Raw genomic sequence first — 23,177 nt, forward strand, 5'->3', positions numbered from 1 at the left:
AAATGTAAAAACAGACGAAATAATCTGTGATGTGGAAGTCAGAATAGTAGTTACTTCTAGGGGCTGGCGGGAGAGACTAAGTGAAAACGAGGTGGACACATATAGGGCACTGGCAATATTATCTTGATTTGAGTGGTATTTACATTGGTGTATAATTTGTAAAAATTCATCAAGTTATATACTTAAAATTGGAATACTTTACTAAATGGATGTTATACTTCAATTTACAAGTTCAGGCAAAAATACATTAAAAGTATCACTCTCACATACATACCCGAATGCCAAAATACTAATAATGGTTATCTCTGGGTGGTGAGATAAGCAATTTTCATTTTCTTTTCTAGGCTTTTCTATAGTCCCCCCAATTAAAAGAAAAATATTTTAAAATGAAGAATGTTGCTATTGCAAATTCCCTGGCCGTCCAGTGGTTAGGACTCGGCGCTTTCACTGCAGTGGCCTGGGTTCAATCCCTTTCTGAGAATTAAGATCCTGTAAGCCGCAGCATGGCCAAAAAAAAAAAAAAAGAATGTTGCTATCAATTTTAACATCCCCTCTAAACATTCATTAATCTTCTCTCTTCTCACACTGATAAAAATATGCATAATTTTTTCTTCCACACAATTTGTCCTCCTGCTGGATTTCAGGTTTTGAACAGCCCTGTTACTAGTTAAATGAGTATTAAAATCCAACTTTTGACCCCTGGCTAAAGAAATATAGACCTTATATTTACACTCTGCATAATATATAGTTGTCTAAGTGCAATGCGCTTGTGTAAGCATGGGAGATACATGCGTACACACACACACACACACACACCCCTTATTCTCAACTCAGCAACCAGTGCACTCCTCCCCACAAAAACCCAGACACATCACTTATGCTCAAAATTCTGCCATGGCTACCTATCTTACCCAGAATAAAAGCCCAAATCCTTATGATGGCCAACAAAGTCCTAATTGTCTGGTCCTTTTTACATCTCAGGTATCCTTTCCCACCACTCTTCCCCCGTGGACTTCACTCCACCTTAAACACATGGGTCATCTTGCTAGTTTCTGAATCCATCAAGCACGCACCTATTTGCCTTGGGGCCTTTTCCACTAACAGCAATGCCAGTGAGTTCTTCCTTCACACAAATTAACTCCATTACCAAAACTTTGCTCAAATGTCCTCTTCTCAGTGACACCTATCCTAACTATCCTTTTAAAAATTACAAACTGTTCCACATCCCCATATACTCTTTTTTAAAAATTTTATTTATTTATGGCTGCGTTGGGTCTTTGTTGTTGCGCGTGGGCTTTCTCTAGTTGCAGTGAGTAGGGGCTATTCTTCTTTGCGGTGCACAGGCTTCTCATTGCGGTGGCTTCTCTTGCTGCGGAGCACGGGCTCCAGGCGCGTGGGCTTCAGTAGTTGTGGCGCACGGGCTTAGTTGCTCCGTGGCTTGTGGGATCTTCCCGGACCAGGGCTCGAACCCATGTTCCCTGCATTGGCAGGGGATCCTTAACCACTGTGCCACCAGGGAAGCCCTCCCCATATACTCTTAATTGCCCTAACCCTCCTCTACTTTTTTCTCTTACCACAACGCTTAATCACTTTCTAACAAAAATTTCTTCTTTATCTATTCATACAGTTTCTCAACAATTTATTTACATGTTATTGCTTGTTTCCTCCCACCCTCAGACCCCACAAGAATCTAAGTTTCATGAGAGCAGGAATATTTGATTGTTTAGTTCATGGTTATATCCCAAGCATTTAGAACAGTGTGTGGCAACTAGCAGGCCAGGAAGAAAGGGCGGGGGGCGGGGGGGACAGGTGGAGGGGTGAGGAAGGAAGGAAAGAAAAAAAAGTCCAGTGGAAAGTTTAATGACATACATATAGATTAAAATTAGAAGGAAAATGGTGGTGACAAATGATATCTTATTAAGATTATAAATTAAAATTAGTGAAATATCTCAATTGAGATATTGAGTACTCAGTAAAACTTCTATACTCAGCTGAATTCATCACAATTATTTTCATACACATTTATATTCCCCTATTATATAATAATGTGAGTAAACTACAAGTTGTGCCTGACCCCAAAACAGGTATTTATCTACAATTAGATTTATAGAGTAGATCTTACCAGGTAGATCATGACTAGTCCACCATAAATACTTAAAACTCTACTAAATAGCAATCTGCCAAAATTTCAACTTACAAAACAAATTAGCAGGTTTTTCATTACAAGATTCACTACAGAATTTTTTTCAAGAGTTAGAACATTCAAAAGAATTCAATATAGCATGAGAAATAGAGTGAATCTTTGAAGACTGAAATTATCATAACTTCCTCCCAGGAGTCAATGGCATCAAACCCTTTATTCAGAAGAAATCTAATTCCTATTATTATAATTTATAATATTTTTCTTCTACACAAGAAAATCTCCCCTTTCCTCCTTCCTTGCCTACACACACACACATATTAATATGACTGCACATTCATTAAAACTTTCATAAAGTTTTAAGTATGTACTTTTAGGTAGCCCAACATCAACTTAGAACTCTGAAGAAAGACATTCTCAAACTTCAATAATATACAGACCCCTTAAAAAAGGAGAAACGTTCCTGCAGTTTCCAGTTATTTACAAAAGTTGTAATCCTAACGTTATTTAAACCTATGCAAACACAAACTTTTTAAAAATTAATTTTTATCACAGTATAGTTGATAAACATAAACCTTTAAGTAAACTCTTTATGCACACAGATCTTACATAAATACAGAAAGTCAGATAAACCAAAAACCAAATACAAAACTTCTAAATAAAATTCAATTTAACACGAACACTTAAAAAATAAATGGCATGGTTTTGCTGAATAAATCTCTGCTCACAACACAAAAATGGCACTAACTGAACCACCATAAGCTTCCTTTAAGATTGGAATGCCTGTACTACTAAATGGTAATAAGGCAGGTAAATTTTTCTCAGTTTCACATTATTATGAAACATTAATTCCTGATGCTAAAAAAGCATTTGGTCTTCAGTTAACTCAAAAGCATCTTATTCATTAAGACTAGTACTTCTATTCTTTTCCTTAATATTAGTCCCTAACAATCAAAACAGTAACACTTGGCACCACCAAAAACTAACACATATTCTAACCCCAGCATCAAGTGAAAGTATTCAATTATGACTTAGGTGATCCAGAACATGTTTAAGATAATCTACCATTGAAAATAAAACACTAAATTTTAAAATTGTAGAGCACTTTCAGACCTCATTTGATAATCATATGTTCACTGTATGATCCTGCCAGCAAATAGTGAAGAGTTTCCATTATCTGATAACCCATAGTCATCAGGAAGAAGTTTCCAAAGATAACTGTGGAATCATCTTCCAGAAAGGTTAAAAATAAATCAGATTCATCTGTCCAAAATGATTTCAGGACTGATGAAAATGATATACTCCAAAAGTTGGCTTTATTATTATTGCTGTTGTCATCACTGAAGCATCTGCATACTGTTTACCATGGTTCCCAGGAGCAACAAAATGACTTTAAAAGCCATAAAAAAACTCTTGCTCAGTTTCAGAACCCTAATACTCTTTTCTTAGAAACTATTGTAAGAAACTAAGATAAGGAATACTGATAAAAGGATACTAGTCGGGAGTTTGGAGACCTACATTTGAATCCTCACTTGTCACTAACTAGCTTTATAACCCCTTAGCTCACTCATTCTCAGCTTACTCATTTGTCAAATAAGAGGGCTGAATTAGATGTCTTCTTAAGATCTGCTAGTTGTAAATTTCAACCACTAAGATTAGCATTTCAGAATTCTATGATGACACTTCTGATATTAAAATGACACAAATCAAAACTAAAATAGCTCAGTTTTTCAAAAATGCCTTAGGAAAAATTTGTCCATCTTATTATGAGTAAAAATGTATATAGTTCTTAAAAGAATTCTATTTTACAGCTTTCTCATGAGAAAAAACTTATTAAAGTTACAATTTAAAAAAATTTTAGAAGAAAATTATAATTAGAAGAACTCACATAAAGCTATGTAGCAGACACTGATGTGCTATCCAGACCTCCCTTCAGAAATGAAGGATTTATTGTCCAGCTGCTGTCAAACAGCCTTCACCTGTCAGGCCTTTTCAGGAATTGCCTCAGCTAAAGACAGCTGCATGCCCTAGCAGCCTTCATGGAGGGACTGATCAAAACAGGCGTATAAGGGCCCAGCACCCTGTCACAATTTTGGACAACTCCACAGGTTATCCCAGCTTCAGAGTTTCTCAAGGGGGCAACAGTGGCTTTTGTTGATAATACATTACAGCCCAATTTACCCCTTCTGCTTCCTTTCCATTCCTTCTACAGATGTTGATCCTAAGAACATTTCTGCATGCTAATCATAGTTAGCCTACCCAGGGACCCAACTTGCAGCCACTGGTGTTGAGAATGGTCCAAGAAAATAGGCTCTAAAATGAAGTTTTGGAGTTGGATCACCATCCACGTAGCCAGGCAGCTGGCAAAGGACACTATCACTGGTGATGATAGAACAGAAACCGAGCACAAACTGGCAGTGCAATGGCTAAAAGTTCCATTGTTGGTAAACTGGGTAGTTATCCAGTGGAAGAGAATGCAGATGTTCGCAAACTTTTTTTTTTTTTTTTACAGGACCAGATAGTATTTCATATTCTGCTTTGATGTTTTTGTTTTACAACTCTTTAAAAATAGGGCATGACAAAAACAGGCAGACATAAGAGTGGGTTTGGCCAGCAAGCCATAGTTTGCCGAACCCTGAACTTTAAAGGTGCAGTGTATCAGATATTTGAGAAATATAAGGAAAACAGTAATTATAAAGACCATGAAACTGGGTTGCTGTTGCTTTAAAAGCAATTGACTCTTTGGAAAAATATAACAAGAGGTTAAAATGAGTGATAGGGAATTAAAAACTAAATGTGAAAAAGCCAGAAGTTTCTTTGGTAGCATAAAATCTTTAAAAGCAGGAGGCCACAAAAGGCTAAGGGCCAAGACTTAATTGTAAGAGTGGCAGGGCTCCAAAGAAAGTTAAAGTCTCAATCTGGATAAGTCTGCTATGCCAAGGTTAAGGCCTGCATAGGAAAAGAGAACACATTGGAACCCTGAAAAAATGGGATAGAGAGATGGGTTGATTAACCTGAAAATTCTCAATCCCCAGTCTCCTTGAGCCCTCTGAGCTTGGAGAAGGAATCCACACATCCTTATTAAGTGCAACTGTTATTCTCATCAGCAAGAATTACCAAGTAAAGACCTCTGAAATTCTCTCCTTCATAAAAGCAATGAGAACACTGGCAAAAGCTGGGAGAATCAACTTTTTCAGAACTCTGAAAATTACAAAGAATTGAAGCAATCTGGGGAATGTTTATTCACCAAATAATGGCTGAATCTTGGTAACAACAGCAAGCTTTGTGGTGTTTAACTTACCCTATTTCCAATCTACCCCTTCCTACTTCTGTGAAAACCAACAGCTTGCAGTCATAGTGAATGTCAACAGCCACTGGGCGGGAGAGCAGAACAGGACTGGATCTTCTTAAAAGTCCCACTCCCAGAGAACTGTCATTATTTGACATGTCTGGTAGTTCCTTGGAAGACTCTACTACTACCAAAGTTGTCTTTATGTGGCCTGACTCTGAACTCATCCAGAGCAAACAGCCTTCTTTCTGGTCAAAAACAGTCAGAAGCAACTGTCAAACACTGCAGCTGCCTGAGATTATGGACAATATTTGGGGCAAACAATAGCATAATTAAAAAGCTTAAAAAGAAAAGCTGGGGAATGAGATGTCCATGGGGGCTTTGGAAAGCTCCAATATACTCCTGGGAATCCACACTCACACATAACCTGTGTACATTCTCAGGAAAGACCTGAGAAAGCCCTAAACTCTCACCTCTGGCTAACCTTTAGGCTCTGCACAAGCAAGAAAAGAAAGCTAAGACAGAGTTGTAAATTGCCTAGCTGAGTGTTGAAGGCATGTCTCAACATACACATAGAGCCCCTTAGCAAAGACTGGAAGATTTACATGTTTCAGGCATCCAAGGAAACCTATGTCTATTCATTACTTTAACCACTAAGCTAACTGAGCAGAGACTTTAGTGACCACATAAAACAACAGAAAAACAGAGTTTACAGTATTAGTACCAAAAAAGTCACATAAATAAATAAAGAGATAATCAATCAATCTTGGGGAGAGGAGAAAATCTGATTTGTACAGTTGCTACATTATTTAAAAATGTCCAGTTGGCAAAAAATTAAAAGCATGCAAAGAAAGAGAAAGTACAGTCTAAACACACACACACACACACACACACACACACACACACACAAAGGTGGTGGGCTCATGCAGCAATATCCCTGAGGAAGCCCAGATATTGAACTTACTAGACCAAGACTTTAAATCAGTTAATTTGTTTGTTAAAACAACTAAAGCAGGATATGAGAGCAATGTCTCACCCAAATTGACAATCTCAAGAGACAAAAATTATTTTCTAAAAAAGATCAAATAGAAATTATAGATTTGAATAATATAGTAATAAAATAAAAAATTCAATAGAGGGGCTCAATAGTAGATACGAGCAGGCAGAAGAAAGAATCAGCAAACTTGAAAATAAGTCAACTGAGATCAGCCAGTCTCAGGAAGAATAAAGAATGAAAAAAAAAATGATCAGAGACTCAGAAATCTGTGGGACACCATTAAGCACACCAACATACACATAAGGAAGAGGAGACAGAGAAAAGGATAGAATATTTGAAGAAATTAAGGCCAAAAATTTCCTAAATTTGAAAAACACATTAATCTACACATCCAAGAGGCTCAAAAAACTTCAGGAGGATAAACTCAAAGGCATCCCACACTGACACACATTAACTGTTGAAAGCTAACAAAAAAGAGAAAAAAGCGACTCATCACAAATAAAGGATCCTTTCAAGATCAACAGCTGATTTCTCATCAGAAACCATGGAGGCAATGGGATGATATGCTCAAAGTGGTGTGGAAAAAAAAGACTGTCAACCAGTAATTCCATATCCAACAAGACTATCCTTCAGAATTGCAGGAGACATTCCTGATCAACAAAACTGAGTAAGCTGTTACTAGTAGACTTGCCCTAAAAGAAATACTAAGAGGAGCACTTCAGCTGAAATGAAATAACACTAAACAGTAATTCAAATCCATATGAAAAATACAGAGCACCAGTACAAGTAACTTCATAGGTAACTATTAAAAACAGTATACATGTATTTGTTTTTCTCTTTTTTTCCTATCTTATTTAAAACACAAAAACATCAAGCAATAATTAGAAAGATGGTTGATAAGTATACAATGGATAAAGATGTAACTTGCAGGATAACAACACAAAGGAGGGGGAAGGGAATGGAGCTTTATAGAAAAAAGTTTTCATATGCTATTGTAATTGAATTGGTATTCAAACTAGATAAAATGGTAATGACAACCCCCAGAACCATGACTAAGAAAATAACAACAAAAACACAGTAAAAGGGGACTTCCCTAGTGGTCCAGTGGTAAAGAATGTGCCTTGCAATGCAGAGGACGTGGGTTGGATCCCTGGTCAGGGAACCAAGATCCCACATTCCAGGGGGCAACTAAGCCCGTGAGCCACAACTATTGAGCTGGCGCACCTCAACTAGAGCCCAAGTGCTGCAAACCACAGAACCAACATGCTCTGGAACCCGTGTGCCACAACTACAGAGCCCACATGCCCTGGAACCTGCAAGCCACAACTAGAGAAAAGAAAACCCACACGCCACAATGAGAGAAGCCCGCACACCACAATGAAAGATCCTGCATGCCTCAACGAAGATCCCATGTGCTACAACTAAGACCCAACGCAGCCAAAATTTAAAAAACAAATAAATCTTTAAAAAAAAATACAGTAAAAGAACAACAAGGAAATTAAAATGGTACGTTAAAAGGTATCTGTTTAATACAAAAGAAGGCAGTTAAGAAGGAAGGGAGAAACAAAGGTACCTAATCTCAGCAGTGACGTCTTCCCCAAGGAACCTTTGAAATAGTAATCTCTTACACACAGATCCACTCCTTATCACTCTTCTCTCTGCTTTACTTTCCTCTATAGCACTTATCCTCATCTGACAAACTTTTCTTTCACTTATCCCCTTTCCTCTATAGCACTTAACCCTACCTAACAAACTTTTCTTTCACTTATCCTCTTTCCTCTATAGCACTTATCCCTATCTGACAAACAAAATTTTCTTCCTCGACCCACTAGAATTTAACCTTAATGAGGGCAGTTTTACTTTATTTATAGCTTTATCCTCAGTGTCCCCCACACACCTAATGAGTGCTCAATAAACACCCAATAAATGAACAACCAGTAGAGATAAGCCTTATACGAAATGTCTCCCATTTTAAGAGTGGCCCAAGAAAAACAATATATGTCTACATGTACAATTTGTAGATTTAGTAGCAGGAATATAAAGAACTCCCCATCTGATAGGTTTGCTATTTTCTCTGTTAAGTAGGAGATAAAGAAATCCTGAGTCAGAGGGGGAGGTGGTGGTGTTGAAGATTTACAGAGAGTACCTAGCCCTGCACATTTTTGTTGAAATTAGTATCTAAATCAAATTCTGATATTATTGGACACTGCTGCCTTAAATCAGCAGTCACGCGATTTCATGTAAAACTGTACACCAAAATTTCATGCATTCTTATAACTTAAAACAAAAAGTGTTCACACTTTAGAAGGATCAGTAAAAAGAAATGAATGTGTAGAACTCAGTTTGAAAAGAGTGCCACACTAGATGAAGAGTTTATAAAATATATCAATTTTTTTTCCACTGAGAAGATATTTATTAAACACAAATTTATATCAAGATTAACTTTTTTCAGGGCTTCCCTGGTGGCGCAGTGGTTGAGAGTCCGCCTGCCGATGCAGGGGACACGGGTTCATGCCCTGGTCTGGGAAGATCCCACATGCCACGGACTGGCTGGGCTCGTGAGCCATGGCCGATGCTGAGCCTGCGCTCCGCAACGGGAGAGGCCACAACAGTGAGAGGCCAAACAGATTAACTTTTTCAACCAGCTTTTAAGTGGACCTTTTCTTTGTTAAAAAAACGAATGGTATGAAACTATATGTTAAAGATGTTTCCATGATACCTTACATTTATATAGCACATTAGTTTTCAAAGTGCTTTCACATGCCATCTCATTTAATCCTCACAACACCCCTGTGAGGTAAGTACAGCAGGTATTATCATCCTCATATCAGGATGAGGAAACTGAGGCAGAGAGAGGTTAAGTGACTCGCCCGAGATCACACAGCTGATAAGTGGCAGAGCCAGGACAAGAAATCAAGTTTTCTGACTCCTCATCCAGTACTCTTTCCACTATAACTACTGCCCCCAAATATGAATAATGTACTGCATATCAAAATTGAAAGGTTATTGAACTTCATTTCAGTGATACCTTAACAGTAAAGTTAAATGAGAAATACGAGAACAGTAGGTCTGATGGTTTTACCTGACATAATAAAACTGGTGCAAAACCACTTTTGTCTAATTACTTATAACCTTTTGGTCCAAATACATAAAATATGCAATATTTACAGCATTTTCCTTTTTTTTTGTAAATACAATGCTTTAAAATACATTATAAAGCACCTTAGTTAAAACAGTCTACAAGTAAAAGTACAGAAGAAGTAGGAAAATCCTACCCATACCACAGCTCACTAACGGAGTTATAATATGGACTCACCAATACCTCAGTTTATACCTTTACAAATAATGGATTGAGAAACAAATACTAAACTTATTTTTCTGATATTCATGTGTGGAAGCCTTAACCAAAACTTCAGGCAATGTCAACATTCTTTGAAGTGTTTCCCCAATCTTAGATATTGGAGAGACAAGAATGAGAAATACTGCTTTGATTCTTTTTACAGTATTAATAATGGTTTAAATTGATTTTTAACACTAATAATCATTTTTTAAAGAAAATTAAAATGACCTACATAAATAAGGGCAGTTCCAACTACAGCAGAAACATTCTTAGCAAACTTGATCAAACATTTCAATAAATTTCATGGGACGTGATTCACAAAAACAAAGTACACACTGCCAAACAGTTAGTAACACTATCCAGTTGTGGTGTATAATGCAAACCTCCAGATGAAGGTGGAAGTAGCAAATGGATTCATCTTCATTCATGGTTAGTTGAAAAAAATGCTTTATCAAAAACAGTATCAGAACTTTTTCTGAAACTGTATTTCAGTATTTAGCCTTCAATTAGACCTGCTATGTGTTTATTTTAGGTGATGTGTAGGTTGTGTCGAAACAGGAGGTTGTAACTCCCACCAAAATTTAACCAGGAAAAAAAAAAAAGGCTGAAACTTAAACTTCCTAGACCACTGACATATCAGCCAGAATCTACTTCCTTGACATCACTGTCTGTATTCTAACTTGGTTTAATACAAACTGTCTTATACACCCATCAGCAATCCAAGTTGTGGAGCTGAGAACTAAAGTGAAGACAGTCAAAGTTGTAGTTCAAGAATCTAACTGCCACACCTTGTACTCAGTTCGATTTAGGGTAAATCTTTTCATAGAAAAAGTTCTGTGCAAGGATGCAGAGGTCTCCATCTTTTTTTTGTACAGCATGGGCTCTGATAAATTGGAACTGCTTTAGTGCCAACTCATAGAACTCATTCTCCATTTTCCAAATGTCAGACTGCTGTAGTTTTGCAATGGTTTGTTTAGTAGGGAGTTTCTTCTCTGTGGTTTTCCTAAGGTGAGATTTCTTTCCTGTATGATAGCGTTCTGTAGCACCCCTGAAGAACCAGGGCGAAGCTGCCTCCAATAACGTGATAAAATCTTCAAGCTCTTCAGTAACTCCCACCAGAAACTATTCATTAACTAGGTTATATTTGGCTTGATCCATAGCCCACCTGCTTCCTACATTCCAAAATTCTGAGCTGTGGTCACAGAAGAATGGGATTTGAAGCCAGAGCTTCTCTGGAGCACAGTCTGAGCTCCCCTCAGCTACACATTCATCAAAGGTCTTTTTGTCCCCTTGTTTTTGTCTTCTTAACCCCAGTCTATAACCGTCTTCAAATCTCAGAAAGCGTAAGAAACTAGCCTCTCAATAGGATCCCGTATGACATTAATGTAAATTGGCTTCTTCTTCGCACCAAATTTTGCAAAATCCAAATAAGAAAGGTGCCTATGATAAAACCCTGGTTTCATCTCTTTCCAGGAAGTTATATTCTTTACAAAGCACACCTGATCTTGCAGTGACATTACTGGATTATTGTTGGTAGTGTTGATGTGAAGAACATGGTATTTATTCTTTACACATAGATCATAAGCAATATTGGTAAAAGAGGTGCTTGCAGTTTTGGGAACTCTGTTATAAATGACCACCATGTCCTCTTCTTCATCTAAAGCTGCATCTTGCCAAGGGCTATCCATCGCATGTTGCTGCTCAATCTCTCAAACTTCATGTCTTACAATAGCCCTTTCTAGCTTCAACTGGGACTCCTCCAGTTTCTGGATCTGGTTCTCCAAGAAAAGCATTGCCACTGCGAAGGCCACCATCATCAGCAGCTGCAACTTGGACGGCATCATCCTGAGGAGCCCCGGGAAACCTGCTGCTCGCAATCAAGACATACCGCAGGGGGCGGGGATAGGGGCCCAGGAGGCAAGGGAGATGCCGGGAGGAGCCCACCGAGCCAGAGAAAGGCAAGCAGAGCGCGAGAGCAAGAGAACCACCGCAGCGACCCCTCTTCTCGCCTCCCCAGTCCCCCGCCCCCAGGCGCCAGCACCTACACCGCCGGTACTGCTTCTCCTCGGCCGAGGAGGCCTACGCCACGGCTGCCCGCACAAAAGCCCGCGCAGCAAACACAGCGCAAAGCGGCTGCCCGGCTCTCGCCTCCCTCTACTGCCTCAGTCCCCGACCCCCGCGCCCGCCTGCCTGCCCGCCTCCCTCTCTTCCTTCCTTCCCTCCCTCCCTCCTTTGCTCGCGGCCACGCTCTGCTCTCCTCCACCAGCGCTTCGGCTGCAGCTGCACCGCCCTTGGCCCCTGGATATATGAATTCTATTAACAAGTAAAAATCAGTTATATCAATAGAAGTGAAAACAGAGTCTTGAAGAGGTATCTGTACACCCATGTTTTAGCAGGATTATTCACAATAGCTAAAAAGTGGAAGCAACCCAACTGTCCATCAGCTGACAAACGGGTAAGCAAACTGTGGTAATGCATATAATGGAATATTATTCACCCTTAAAAAGGGAGGAATTTTTGACACACGCTGAAACATGGATGAACTTTGAGGACATAATGGTAAATAAAATAAACCAGTCGCAAAAAGACAAATACTGAATTATTTCACTTACATGAGGTACCCAGAGTAATCAAATTCACAGAGACACAAAGTAGAACGATGCTTACCAGGGACTAATGGGACAGGGGATAGTTATTGTTTAATATGTATAGAATTTCAGTTTTATAGCATGAAAAGAGTTTTGGAGATGGACTGTGGTGATGGTTGCACAATATGAATGTACTTAATACCACTAAAGTGTATACTTAAAATTAATTAAGATGGGGCTTCCCTGGTGGTGCAGTGGTTGAGAGTCCACCTGCCGATGCAGGGGACACAGGTTCATGCCCCGGTCCGGGAAGATCCCACATGCCACGGAGCGGCTGGGCCCGTGAGCCATTGCCGCTGAGCCTGCGCGTCCGGAGCTTGTGCTCTGCAATGGGAGAGGCCACAACAGTGAGAGGCCCGCATACCACAATTAAATAAAAAAAAATTAAGATGGTAAATTTTGTTGTGCATTTTACCACAATAAAAAACTGGGGTGGGGGGGGGGAAGGGACTTCCCTGGTGGCACAATGGTTAAGTCTCTGAGCTCCCAATGCAGGGGGCCCAGGTTCAATCCCTGGTCAGGGAACTAGATCCCAAATGCATGCCACAACTAAGAGTTCACATGCCACAACCAAGGAGCCGGTGAGCCACAACTAAGATGTGGCACAACCAAATAAATTAAAAAAAAAAACTGGGAGGTAAAGTCAGTTATTTTAATATGTATTAAAGGGCAGTATAAATGACATACTGTTACTTTTAAAAGAAAAAAAACCAACTTTTTTCTTTAGAGACTGAATTTAAATAAAAAGAAATTTATACCAGATGCCATATATGTTTATACCACACAGCACAACAGAAGCTAAAGGTCTGACATACCATTGGCTTAGAGAAGGGGACTTAAAAAAAAAACTGAACCTGGTTTACAAAAACTAGTATTTAAGGACACCAGAAACAGTGAAAACAACAGCACAGAACTAAAGGACACTGCAAACCAGAAAGATACAGTATGGCTACAGGAATAAGTAAAGAAAAGTCAAGGAGCTAAAATTTATGTAAGGCTGGTAAACTGGAAATAAGAATCTAGGGAGAAAGTAACCACAAATGGAAGACATAAGAAATAAAAAATTCTGGAAAGAACTAACAAGACTTGAAGAAAACTAGAGTCCAAAAAATTCAGCAGAGACAGAATATTATCCTGCAGGTAGCCTCTAAACAAAATGCAACACAAGAATAGTAAATTATTTCTATATAGATATAATTTGAAAAAATGACAATGATGGACATTTGAGACTGAAAGAAGTCTATACAAGAACTCAGAGAATAATAACTGAGAGAACCAATTACAAACAGTTAAAGATTTAAGAAAACAAGCCTGTGGAAAGGCTAAAGATTAAAATTCCAGTCAATGACTTTTAAAAACTATTATTAGGAAGAAGGCCATTCTGGAAAAAATGGAATGAAAATGAGTTTTAAGAAAAGCGGCAAAAAGGGTCACAGCTACCATCCAGCCTTACAGTACTTTACTTTTTTTTCTTTTCTTTTCTTTTTTTTTGCGGTATGCGGGCCTCACACTGTTGTGGCCTCTCCCATTGCGGAGCACAGGCTCTGGACGCGCAGGCTCAGCGGCCATGGCTCACGGGCCCAGCTGCTCCGCGGCATGTGGGATCTTCCCGGACCAGGGCACGAACCCGTGTCCTCTGCATCGGCAGGCGGACTCTCAACCACTGCGCCAGCAGGTAAGCCCCAGTACTTTACTTTTAAATACAGACAGGCAGTCAGTGGTCACCAATATGTTAGGACAGCATGAGGTAAGAAAGAAGGGAAGCAAAAGAAAAACAAGAAATTCAGAGAAAACTGACAATTAAGGGAAAGAAAACTTCAACAACAAATATATATATTAAATAAAAACAATACCATTCTTTTTAAAAATTCAAGTAAGAAAATACATTTACAAATTCAAGATAACAGGATTGAAAAATATAGTTGAAGAAAGTATCTCAGAAAACAGACCAAAAAGAGAAAATCAGGAAACAGAAGAAAAATTTTAAATCAGTAGGTCCATCATCAACTGAACAAAAAAGTGCCCTAAGGACTCGGGACTACAATAACCCTTCTCAAAAAAGATTAGTACTGCCTCTCCCAAGGGGGTGTTTGGAAATGTCTGGGGACATTTTTAGTTGTCCCCAAAACTAGTGGGTTATTCTGGCATTTAGTACTGGGAGCCAGGGTGCTCAAAGCCCCATAAGCACAATACAGTCAAACACAAAAATGGTACTACCTAAATGCCCACAGTGCCCTCTACTGAGAAATAATGGATTACGGAGAAAAAGAATTCTCTCAATGCCTGATACGATATGCATTTTCATAAAATTTAACAACACCAGTATAAACAAAAGATACCTAGAAAAAAATTCAAATCACATACAAAAAAAAAAAGGATCAAGAAACTGAACAGCAGGCTTCCCTGGTGGCACAGTAGTTAAGAATCCACCTGCCAATGCAGGGGACACGGGTTAGAGCCCTGGTCTGGGAAGATCTCACATGCTGTGGAGCAACTAAGCCCGTGTGCCACAGCTACTGAGCCTGCGCTCTAGAGCCCACGTGCCACAACTACTGAGCCTGCGCTCTAGAGCCCACGTGCCACAACTACTGAAGCCTGTGCATCTAGAGCCCATGCTCGGCAACAAGGGAAACCACTGCAATGAGAAGCCTGTGCACCACAACGAAGAGTAGTCCCTGCTTGCCACAACTAGAGAAAGCCCACACAGAGCAACGAAGACCCAATGCAGCCAAAAATAAATAAATTTATATAATCAAACTCTTCAAAAGCAACATTGAAAGTTCAAAGACAAGAGAAATGTCTTTGAAATGCTGAAGGAAACTTATTTCCAGCCAAACTACCAATCAAGTGTGAAAATAAAATACAGATTTTTTTAAAAAAGATACAAGTCCCTAAAATTTACCTCCTATGCAACTTTTCTCAAGAAACAACCAGATAACATATTTCAGCCAAACGAAGGACTAAATATGCCAGGGCAGGAGGCAGAAAGGGAGCCAGTGGGAAAAGAAAGGGGGTGGGGTGGGGGTGCAGGGGATTCCCTTTTTGAAAAGAGTACAGAAGTTACAGAATAATAACTCTGCAACAAGTCTTAAGAACAAGTCTAGATCAGAGGAAGGAGAATGACAGTTCTGAAGTCAAGTTCTCCCCACTCCAATCCCTCCATACAAGAGGCAGAACCAACAACAGATGTGATGTGCTTGAGTTTGAAAACCCCAACAGATTTCTAACACCTTTTGGAAAAACAGCAATAGATACATAGAAAAATAAACAAATAAAAAATGGAGGCAAGTAACTCCAAGAAAAACAAAAAGTTGTGCAGAAAAGGAACAGTATTCACAGTATACTTTTTGACTCACAAATTGTATTATACATAAATTAACTTGATTCAGAAAAATATTATATACATGGTCACAATAACATAAAAGCTAATGATTTAACTAACTTTATTACCTATACTGAAATATGGTATGGAGATGTAAGAGGTGTGATAAACCGTCACAGCATATATAGGGTAAGGTACTATATCCATGGTTTCAGGCATCCACTGGGGGGTCTGGAATGTATCCCCTGCAGATAAAGGGAGACTACTGTACAGAAAAAGTTCTGAAAAGATATACACCCAAAATGCAGTGCTATTCCTAGAAGATTAAGATTACCAAAAAGGCACTACTTTATTTTTGACATTTCTGTAGCTTAATATTCATACATTACTTTAACAATAACTAAGAATTAAAAATAATGTAAAGGGCTTCGCTGGTGGCGCAGTGGTTAAGAATCTGCCTGCCAACGCAGGGGACATGGGTTCGAGCCCTGGTCTGGGAAGATCCCACATGCCACGGAACAACTAAGCCAGCGTGCCACAACTACTGAGCCCATGTGCCACAACTACTGAAGCCTGTGTGCCTAGAGCCCGTGCTCTGCAACGAGAAGCCACCGCAATGAGAAGCCTACTCGTAGCAATGAAGACCCAACACTGCAATAAATTTAAAAAGTTAAAAAAACACACTAATGTAAAAATTTACAAAATAAATAAAAGCAACTAAATCCAACCGCCAAAAAATTTAAAACATCAAAAAATCTTCATGAGTAAAACACGGTATTTGTAAGTTTTTAAAGAAATCAATTAAAAAAGAAAATGGGGAAAAGATAAACTCATTAAAAATACTAAGTTCAACTTGCTGTTTTATGATAAAGTATTTTTCAACGGTGTCTGCTCATCTGTGTCTCCCTCTCTCTTATATATATGTACATAAAGAAACACTCCAAGGGGCTTCCCTGGTGGCACCGTGGTTAAAGAATCTGCCTGCCAATGCAGGGGACACGGCTTTGAGCTCCGGTCCAGGAAGATCCCACATGGCGTGGAGCAACTAAGCCCACGCACCACAACTACTGAGCTTGCGCTCTAGAGCCCGCAAACCACACCTACTGAAGCCCAGGCCTAGAGTCCGTGCTCTGCAACAAGAGAAGGCGCCGCAATGAGAAGCCCACGCACTGCAACGAAGAGAAAGCCCGTGCACCGCAACGAAGAGTAGCCCTCACTTGCCGCAACTAGAGAAAGCCCGCACGCAGCAACAAAGACCCAATGCAGCCATAAATAAAACAATAAAACAAAATAAACACTCCATTTCTGAAATATTCATTTCAGTAAAAGAAAATACCTACTTTATGTTTGCTGGGCCTTTTATTTTTTTTTTAATAGGGAAAATAGAAAGGTTGCCAATAATCCCATCACCCCAAAATCACAAAGGTATTTTGAAACATTTGTACTGGGTTGTTCAATATAATTTTTAACATAGCTGATTTAGCACATAATATGCAACTCTGCTTTTTAGTTTATCATAAGCATTGCCTGGTCATCAAATATTCTTCATAAAAATCATTCATTACTATTTGAGGGGAAGAAGTAACCTCCACCCCCATGCATTAATCCCAAGCACAGATTCATTTTAACTGCAGTTGTGATCTCTCTTATACTCTATTTCCCACAAGGGGGAGACAGGACTAAGGTATTTTGAATACCTTATAATAAAAACCAGAAAGTTTGGTTTCATTCCAATATCAAATGAGGGGATAAGGGAAGAGTAGTCATTTACTACTGGTGTTATTTCTATCTTGTGGGCTTTTTTCCGTATGGTACTACAAAAATTACAATTCAGTTTCTCATATCTAACAGCTTAATTGAACATCCTCAGCAACTTCACTCATTTAATAAATATTTAGCAAACACCTATTATGTGCCAGACCCTTTACTGTCACATTGGGTATACATTAATTTTTACAAAAAGACAGGTCCCTCCTCCCAAAGAGCTTACAATCAATCTTAAAAGTGTGCATGGGGGGAGTAGACAATTTTTAAAATTACAAGTTACATTAAATATTAAGAAGAAAATGGGGCTTCCCTGGTGGCGCAGTGATTGAGAGTCCACCTGCTGATGCAGGGGACGCGGGTTTGTGCCCCGGTCCAGGAGGATCCCACATGCCGCGGAGCGGCTGGGCCCGTGAGCCATGGCTGCTGAGTCTGCGCGCCCGGAGCCTGTGCTCCGCAACGGGAGAGGCCACAACAGTGAGAGGCCCGCGTACTGCAAAATATAAAGATTCATAATTATATACTTTCTAGAGTCTCGACCCCACCCCCCCCCCCTCTTATTAAATATAAGCTTATGGGAGTCTGGTCCCCTTTTTTTTTTTTTTTTTTTGGCCACTCCGGGCAGCATGTGGGATCTTAGCTCCCCAACCAGGGAACGAACCCACGTCCCCTGCATTGGAAGCATGGAGTCTTAACCACTGGACTGCCGGGGAAGTCCCTGGTCCACTTTTTAAAGCTCTGGGAAAAAGCAAAAACACAAATGTTAGTTTAGGCCACTCTGACATAGTTTTATTATGAGACAACTGTTGGTGGCATATTATCACACCCATCCACTGTTTCTCTATCACTGCCTTTATTCCTCCTCCAATTCCACCCCACTCCCCTTGTTTTCTATTTCATCTTTTTCTTTGTTTTGTCTTTCTCACTCCTTTGTTCCTCAAGGTTTCAGTAACAGACTTACAGCTTAAATGAAACTGGTTAACTAATGGCTTTCACAGCTAAAACATTTGTGACCCCTAATTCAGACTTGAGTGCAAGCCATGAAATAAAAAAAATTACGAATTTGTATAATGCTTTGTTAACTGCTAATATTATAATCCTACAAAACAAAAAAGCAATATAATAGAGTTTATTTTTGGCAGAAGGCTGGTTGGTTGCTCACACATTTAAGAACACAGTTACAAATGTTTTCTGCAACTTTAACACAACCATTCAGCAATAGTGGAGTAATTAAATCAACTATGGCGTGTATACAAAGTAGAATACTACTACTATGCAGCTGTTATAAAAGTGAGAATGTTCTCTACTGACAGACTCAGAATAATCTCCAAAAAATGTTAAATGAAAAAGCAAAGTGAAAAACAGGTATATAGTTTACGAACTGTTGTATCAGAAAGGAAAGAAAATCAACATACATATTTGCTTACATCTATTTGCATAAAGAAACACTGGAGGGATACATATGGTACTACTAATAAAAGTGGTTACTAATGTAGGACACTAAGGGTAGACAGGCTCATGGTAAGTACAAGATTTAATTCTGAACCATGCATTAACTATTCAAAAAATAAAATTAAGAGTCTGAAAATGTTTTAATTAGAATTTTTAAAACTCTTTTACAAAATCTATCTAAACATGATCCAAAATTTCACTACACATTTATAATTACTTCACTTATATATAGCCTTTTAAATCTTGTGACACTGACCCTATTCATTTATTTACAATTCTTTACCACCGAGGTGGTCCCAATGAACACCAGGTACCAGTATTACCTTAAAATGGCATAAGGTATCAGACAAAAGCAACTCGGCAGCACGCGGCTTCACTACCTATTTACTGTTTTATGTTGAACAAGTTATTTAAACTCTTGCCCATGTTTCCTTCTCTCTAAAATGGAAATACTTGTTATCTATGATTTAGGGATGGTATACAAATTAGAATGATTCCAAACATACAATAAGCACTCATTAAATGTTAACAGGTACTATTATTAATAGTTCTTTCTATGGACATATAATGCTTTCATCTATGTAATCAAACACCACAGGGTGTTTCAACTGAATCCAACAAAAATTCGCAGCATATTCAAAACCAGCAAGTTCCTGTTAACAAGTAGCTTTAATTTACTGGAAAGCAGAAAATGAAAATAAAAAAGTGCAACGATGTAATCATACACAGTGCAAGCCATTGTGAGTGCAGAGAAGGGGTGATAATATTGCTCAAGTTTAATGTATCAATAGAAGGAATGACAATGTTAAAGGGAAAGGGGATGGAGAGCTGGATGACACCAAATCGTTAAGAGACTTTGATCATGCAGGTTCCCAAACCTGGTTGATTATCAGAATCACCAGCTATACATTTTAAAAACACAGATCCTACCTCAAACTACTGAATCACAATGACCAAGGACAGAATGTGGGAATCTGTATTATTAAAGATCCCAGGTGATTATTATTTACTAGGTTTTGGAACCACTACAGATCTCACCCTCTTACAGTTAGAGACTTTACAAGTATCTCCAGATAAAATAAATTTAATCATTGCCTTTGGTAGCTTCACTGGAAGGACAGCTAAAGGCAAGTTGATATTATAATTACTCATTCCTTTAAGTCATTAAAGTACTTTTTAAGGTAAATATATGTGTTTTAAGTAATAATATGACTGCCATTTACCCAACAATTACTCATAAACTGGAAACAAGGCCCAACACCATTCCATCCCAAAGCAAAGTAAATGTCAAGAGGGAGGTGATACAGAGAATTTAATTTTAAAAAGGGCAAAAGCTCTGAACAGAACCTCACCAAAGAAGACATACAGATGGCAAATAAAGTGCTCAACACTGTTATGTCATTAGGGAATAGCAAATTAAAACGATATATCACTACACACCTATTAGAATGGCTAAAATCCAAAACACTGACATCAAATGCTGACAAAATATAGAGCAACAAGAACTGTCAATCACCACTGGTGGGAATGCAAAAAAGGTACACAGCCACTCTGGAAAACTGTTCGGCAGTTTTTTAAAAAAATTAAACATACTCTCATCATACAATCCAGTATTCAAACTCCTAAATTACTTGAAAACATACATCCACACAAAAACCTGCACATCGACATTTACTCATAATTGCCAAAACTTGCAAGCACTGAAGATGTCCTTCAACAGGTGAGCGGACAAATAAACTGTGGTACATATGTACAATGGAATATTATTCAGCACTAAAAAGATCAATCAAGCCACAAAAAGACATTTAAGGAGGAACCTTAAATGAACACTACCAAGTCAAAGAAGCCGTCTGAAAAAGCTATGATTCCAATTACGTGACATTTTGGAAAAAGCAGAACTATGGAAGACAGTAAAAAGAGCACTAGTTGGGACTTCCCTGGTGGTCCAGTGGCTGAGGTTCCGTGCTTCCACTGCAGGGGGCGCGGGTTCAATCCCTGGTTGGGGAACTGGGATCCCACATGCCATGCAGCGCAGCCAAAAACAAACAAAAAAGCAAAAACAAAACAAAAAAGCAAAGCAACAAAAAAAAGAGCAGTAGCTGCCATGGGTTTGGGTGAGGGAGGAAGGAACAGGTGGAGCATACGGGATATTTAGGGCCGTGAAAGCATTATTTACTATAAAGGTGGATGCATGTCATTATATATTTGTCAAATCCCAAAGAATATACAAGACAGAGAGTGAACCCTAATGTAAACCACGGACTTTGGTTGATAATAATGGGTCAGTGTTGGTTCATTAATTGTAACAAATGTACCACAGTAGTGGAGCTATTGATGTTGGGGGAGGTTTTGATGGGGGAGGAGTTATGTGGGAACTGTCTGTACTTTCAGCTAAATTTTGCTATAAACCTAAACCTGCTCTAAAAAATAAAGTCTATGACAGAGAAAACACAACTTGGAAAAAAAAATCAAAGGAAAGGTATTTTGTAAAAAAAAATTTTTAGTAATATATTTCAAAGTTGACAAAAAAGTAACGGTGGCCCTGGAACCCTCCTGTATTGCTGGTGGGAAAGTAAAATGGTGTAGTCACTTTGGAAAACACTTCAGCAGGTTCCCGAAAAAGTTGAACATGACCTGGCAATTCCATTCCTATGTATATACCTAGGATAATTGAAAACATATGTTCACACAAAAACTTGTGCAGAAATGTTAATAACAGCATTTTTCATAATAGCCAAAAAGTAGAAACACCCAAATATCCACCAACTGATGGACAAAATGTAGTATATCCATACAACAGAATATTATTCGGCCATAGTAAGGAATAAAGTACCGTTACATGCTACACATGGATGGACCCTGAAAACATCACCTTAAGTGAAAAAAGCCATTCACAAAAAGCCACATATTGTATGATTCCGTTTATATGAAATGTTCAGAATATTCTTGATGTTCTATGATAGAAAGACTATTCTTTCTATCTAATTTCACAGAAATTAGTGATTGCCAAGGAAAAGGGGGAATTGGGACTAACTACTAAGAGGTTAAACTGGGTTCATTTGTAGGTGATGAAAATGTTTCCAAATTAGACAGCGATGATGACGATACAACACAGTAATATACTAAAAACCAGAGAAATGTACAGTCAACCTTCTGTATCCACAAGGTTCTGCATCCATAGATTTAACCAACTGTGCATCAAATACAGTCAGGAAAAAAAAATTCCAGGAAGTTCCAAAAACCAAAACTTAAATTTGCAACTGCAGGCAACTATTTACATTGTATTTACAACTATTTACTTTGTATTAGGTATTATAAGTAATCTAGAGAAGATTTAAAGTGTACGGAATAAAGTGCATGGTTTATACGCAAATACTAAACCATTTTATATTAGGGACTTCAGATCCAGGGATAGAAGGGAGAGCGGGGTGGGGGAGTCCTGGAACCAATCACTCCACAGATACTGAGGGATGACTGTACACTTTACAGGGGTGAATTTTATGTTACGTGTATTATATCTCAATTTCTGAAGTTTTTTAAAAACTAAGGGTGGCCCTAATGGATGAATGTTCCTAAACACTAACATCAACAGCTGCTAACATCAGGAAAGACAACGAACTGTTTTGTGCCTTCTGATGGAAGACCTCATCACCACCTGTGAAGTAGTCTCGTCCCCCACTACCACCCCAAAAAAGAAAAACCAATATGTCGCAAGACCCTGTATCCAACTAACCAAGTTACAGGGAAAACCAACAGGATAACAGATAAACTGTACCTGATAAACTGTATCAGAGATGCACTGAGCAAAACACAGACTCTGGGAACCTTTATAGGACCAAAGATCTGATTTCTTCAACAAAAAATGGCAAAGAAAAGGAAAGAAAGATGGAGGGGGTTCCAAAAGCAATGTGTTATTTAGATCCTGATTCAAACAAACTCTTCAAGGTAACTGAGAAAACTGGAAATTCAAACAGCGTATATTTGATAATATCAATAAATTAAGGAATTATTCATTTTCTTAATTTGGTATGCAACTACAACTGTTGTCTTTTTAAAGTCCGTATCTTTTAGATATATACTGAAATATTCATGGATGAAATTGTATGTTTCTGGGATTAGCTTCAAAATAATTTGGGACAGGGAAGGAGTGGACAGAAGTATAAGTAAAATAAGATTGGTCATGAGTTGTTACTGAGTGATGAGTGACAAGTTTATGGGAGGTCAC

General features: G+C 38.6%; 1 protein-coding gene and 1 pseudogene across 5 annotated transcripts in view; both read right to left on the minus strand.

The window, feature by feature from the left end:
• STRN3 (striatin 3) overlaps positions 1 to 23,177 on the minus strand; it is a 114,818-nt gene that overhangs the window by 85,047 nt on the left and 6,594 nt on the right. The gene's annotated exons all lie outside the window — the stretch shown is intronic.
• On the minus strand, positions 7,850 to 11,799 carry LOC113622647 (heparan sulfate 2-O-sulfotransferase 1 pseudogene; annotated as a pseudogene).

This window comes from Aethalodelphis obliquidens, unplaced genomic scaffold (genome assembly GCF_003676395.1).
Source record: "Aethalodelphis obliquidens isolate GAN/ISIS:26980383/991018 unplaced genomic scaffold, ASM367639v1 scaffold10, whole genome shotgun sequence".
NCBI classification, from domain to species: domain Eukaryota; kingdom Metazoa; phylum Chordata; class Mammalia; order Artiodactyla; family Delphinidae; genus Aethalodelphis; species Aethalodelphis obliquidens.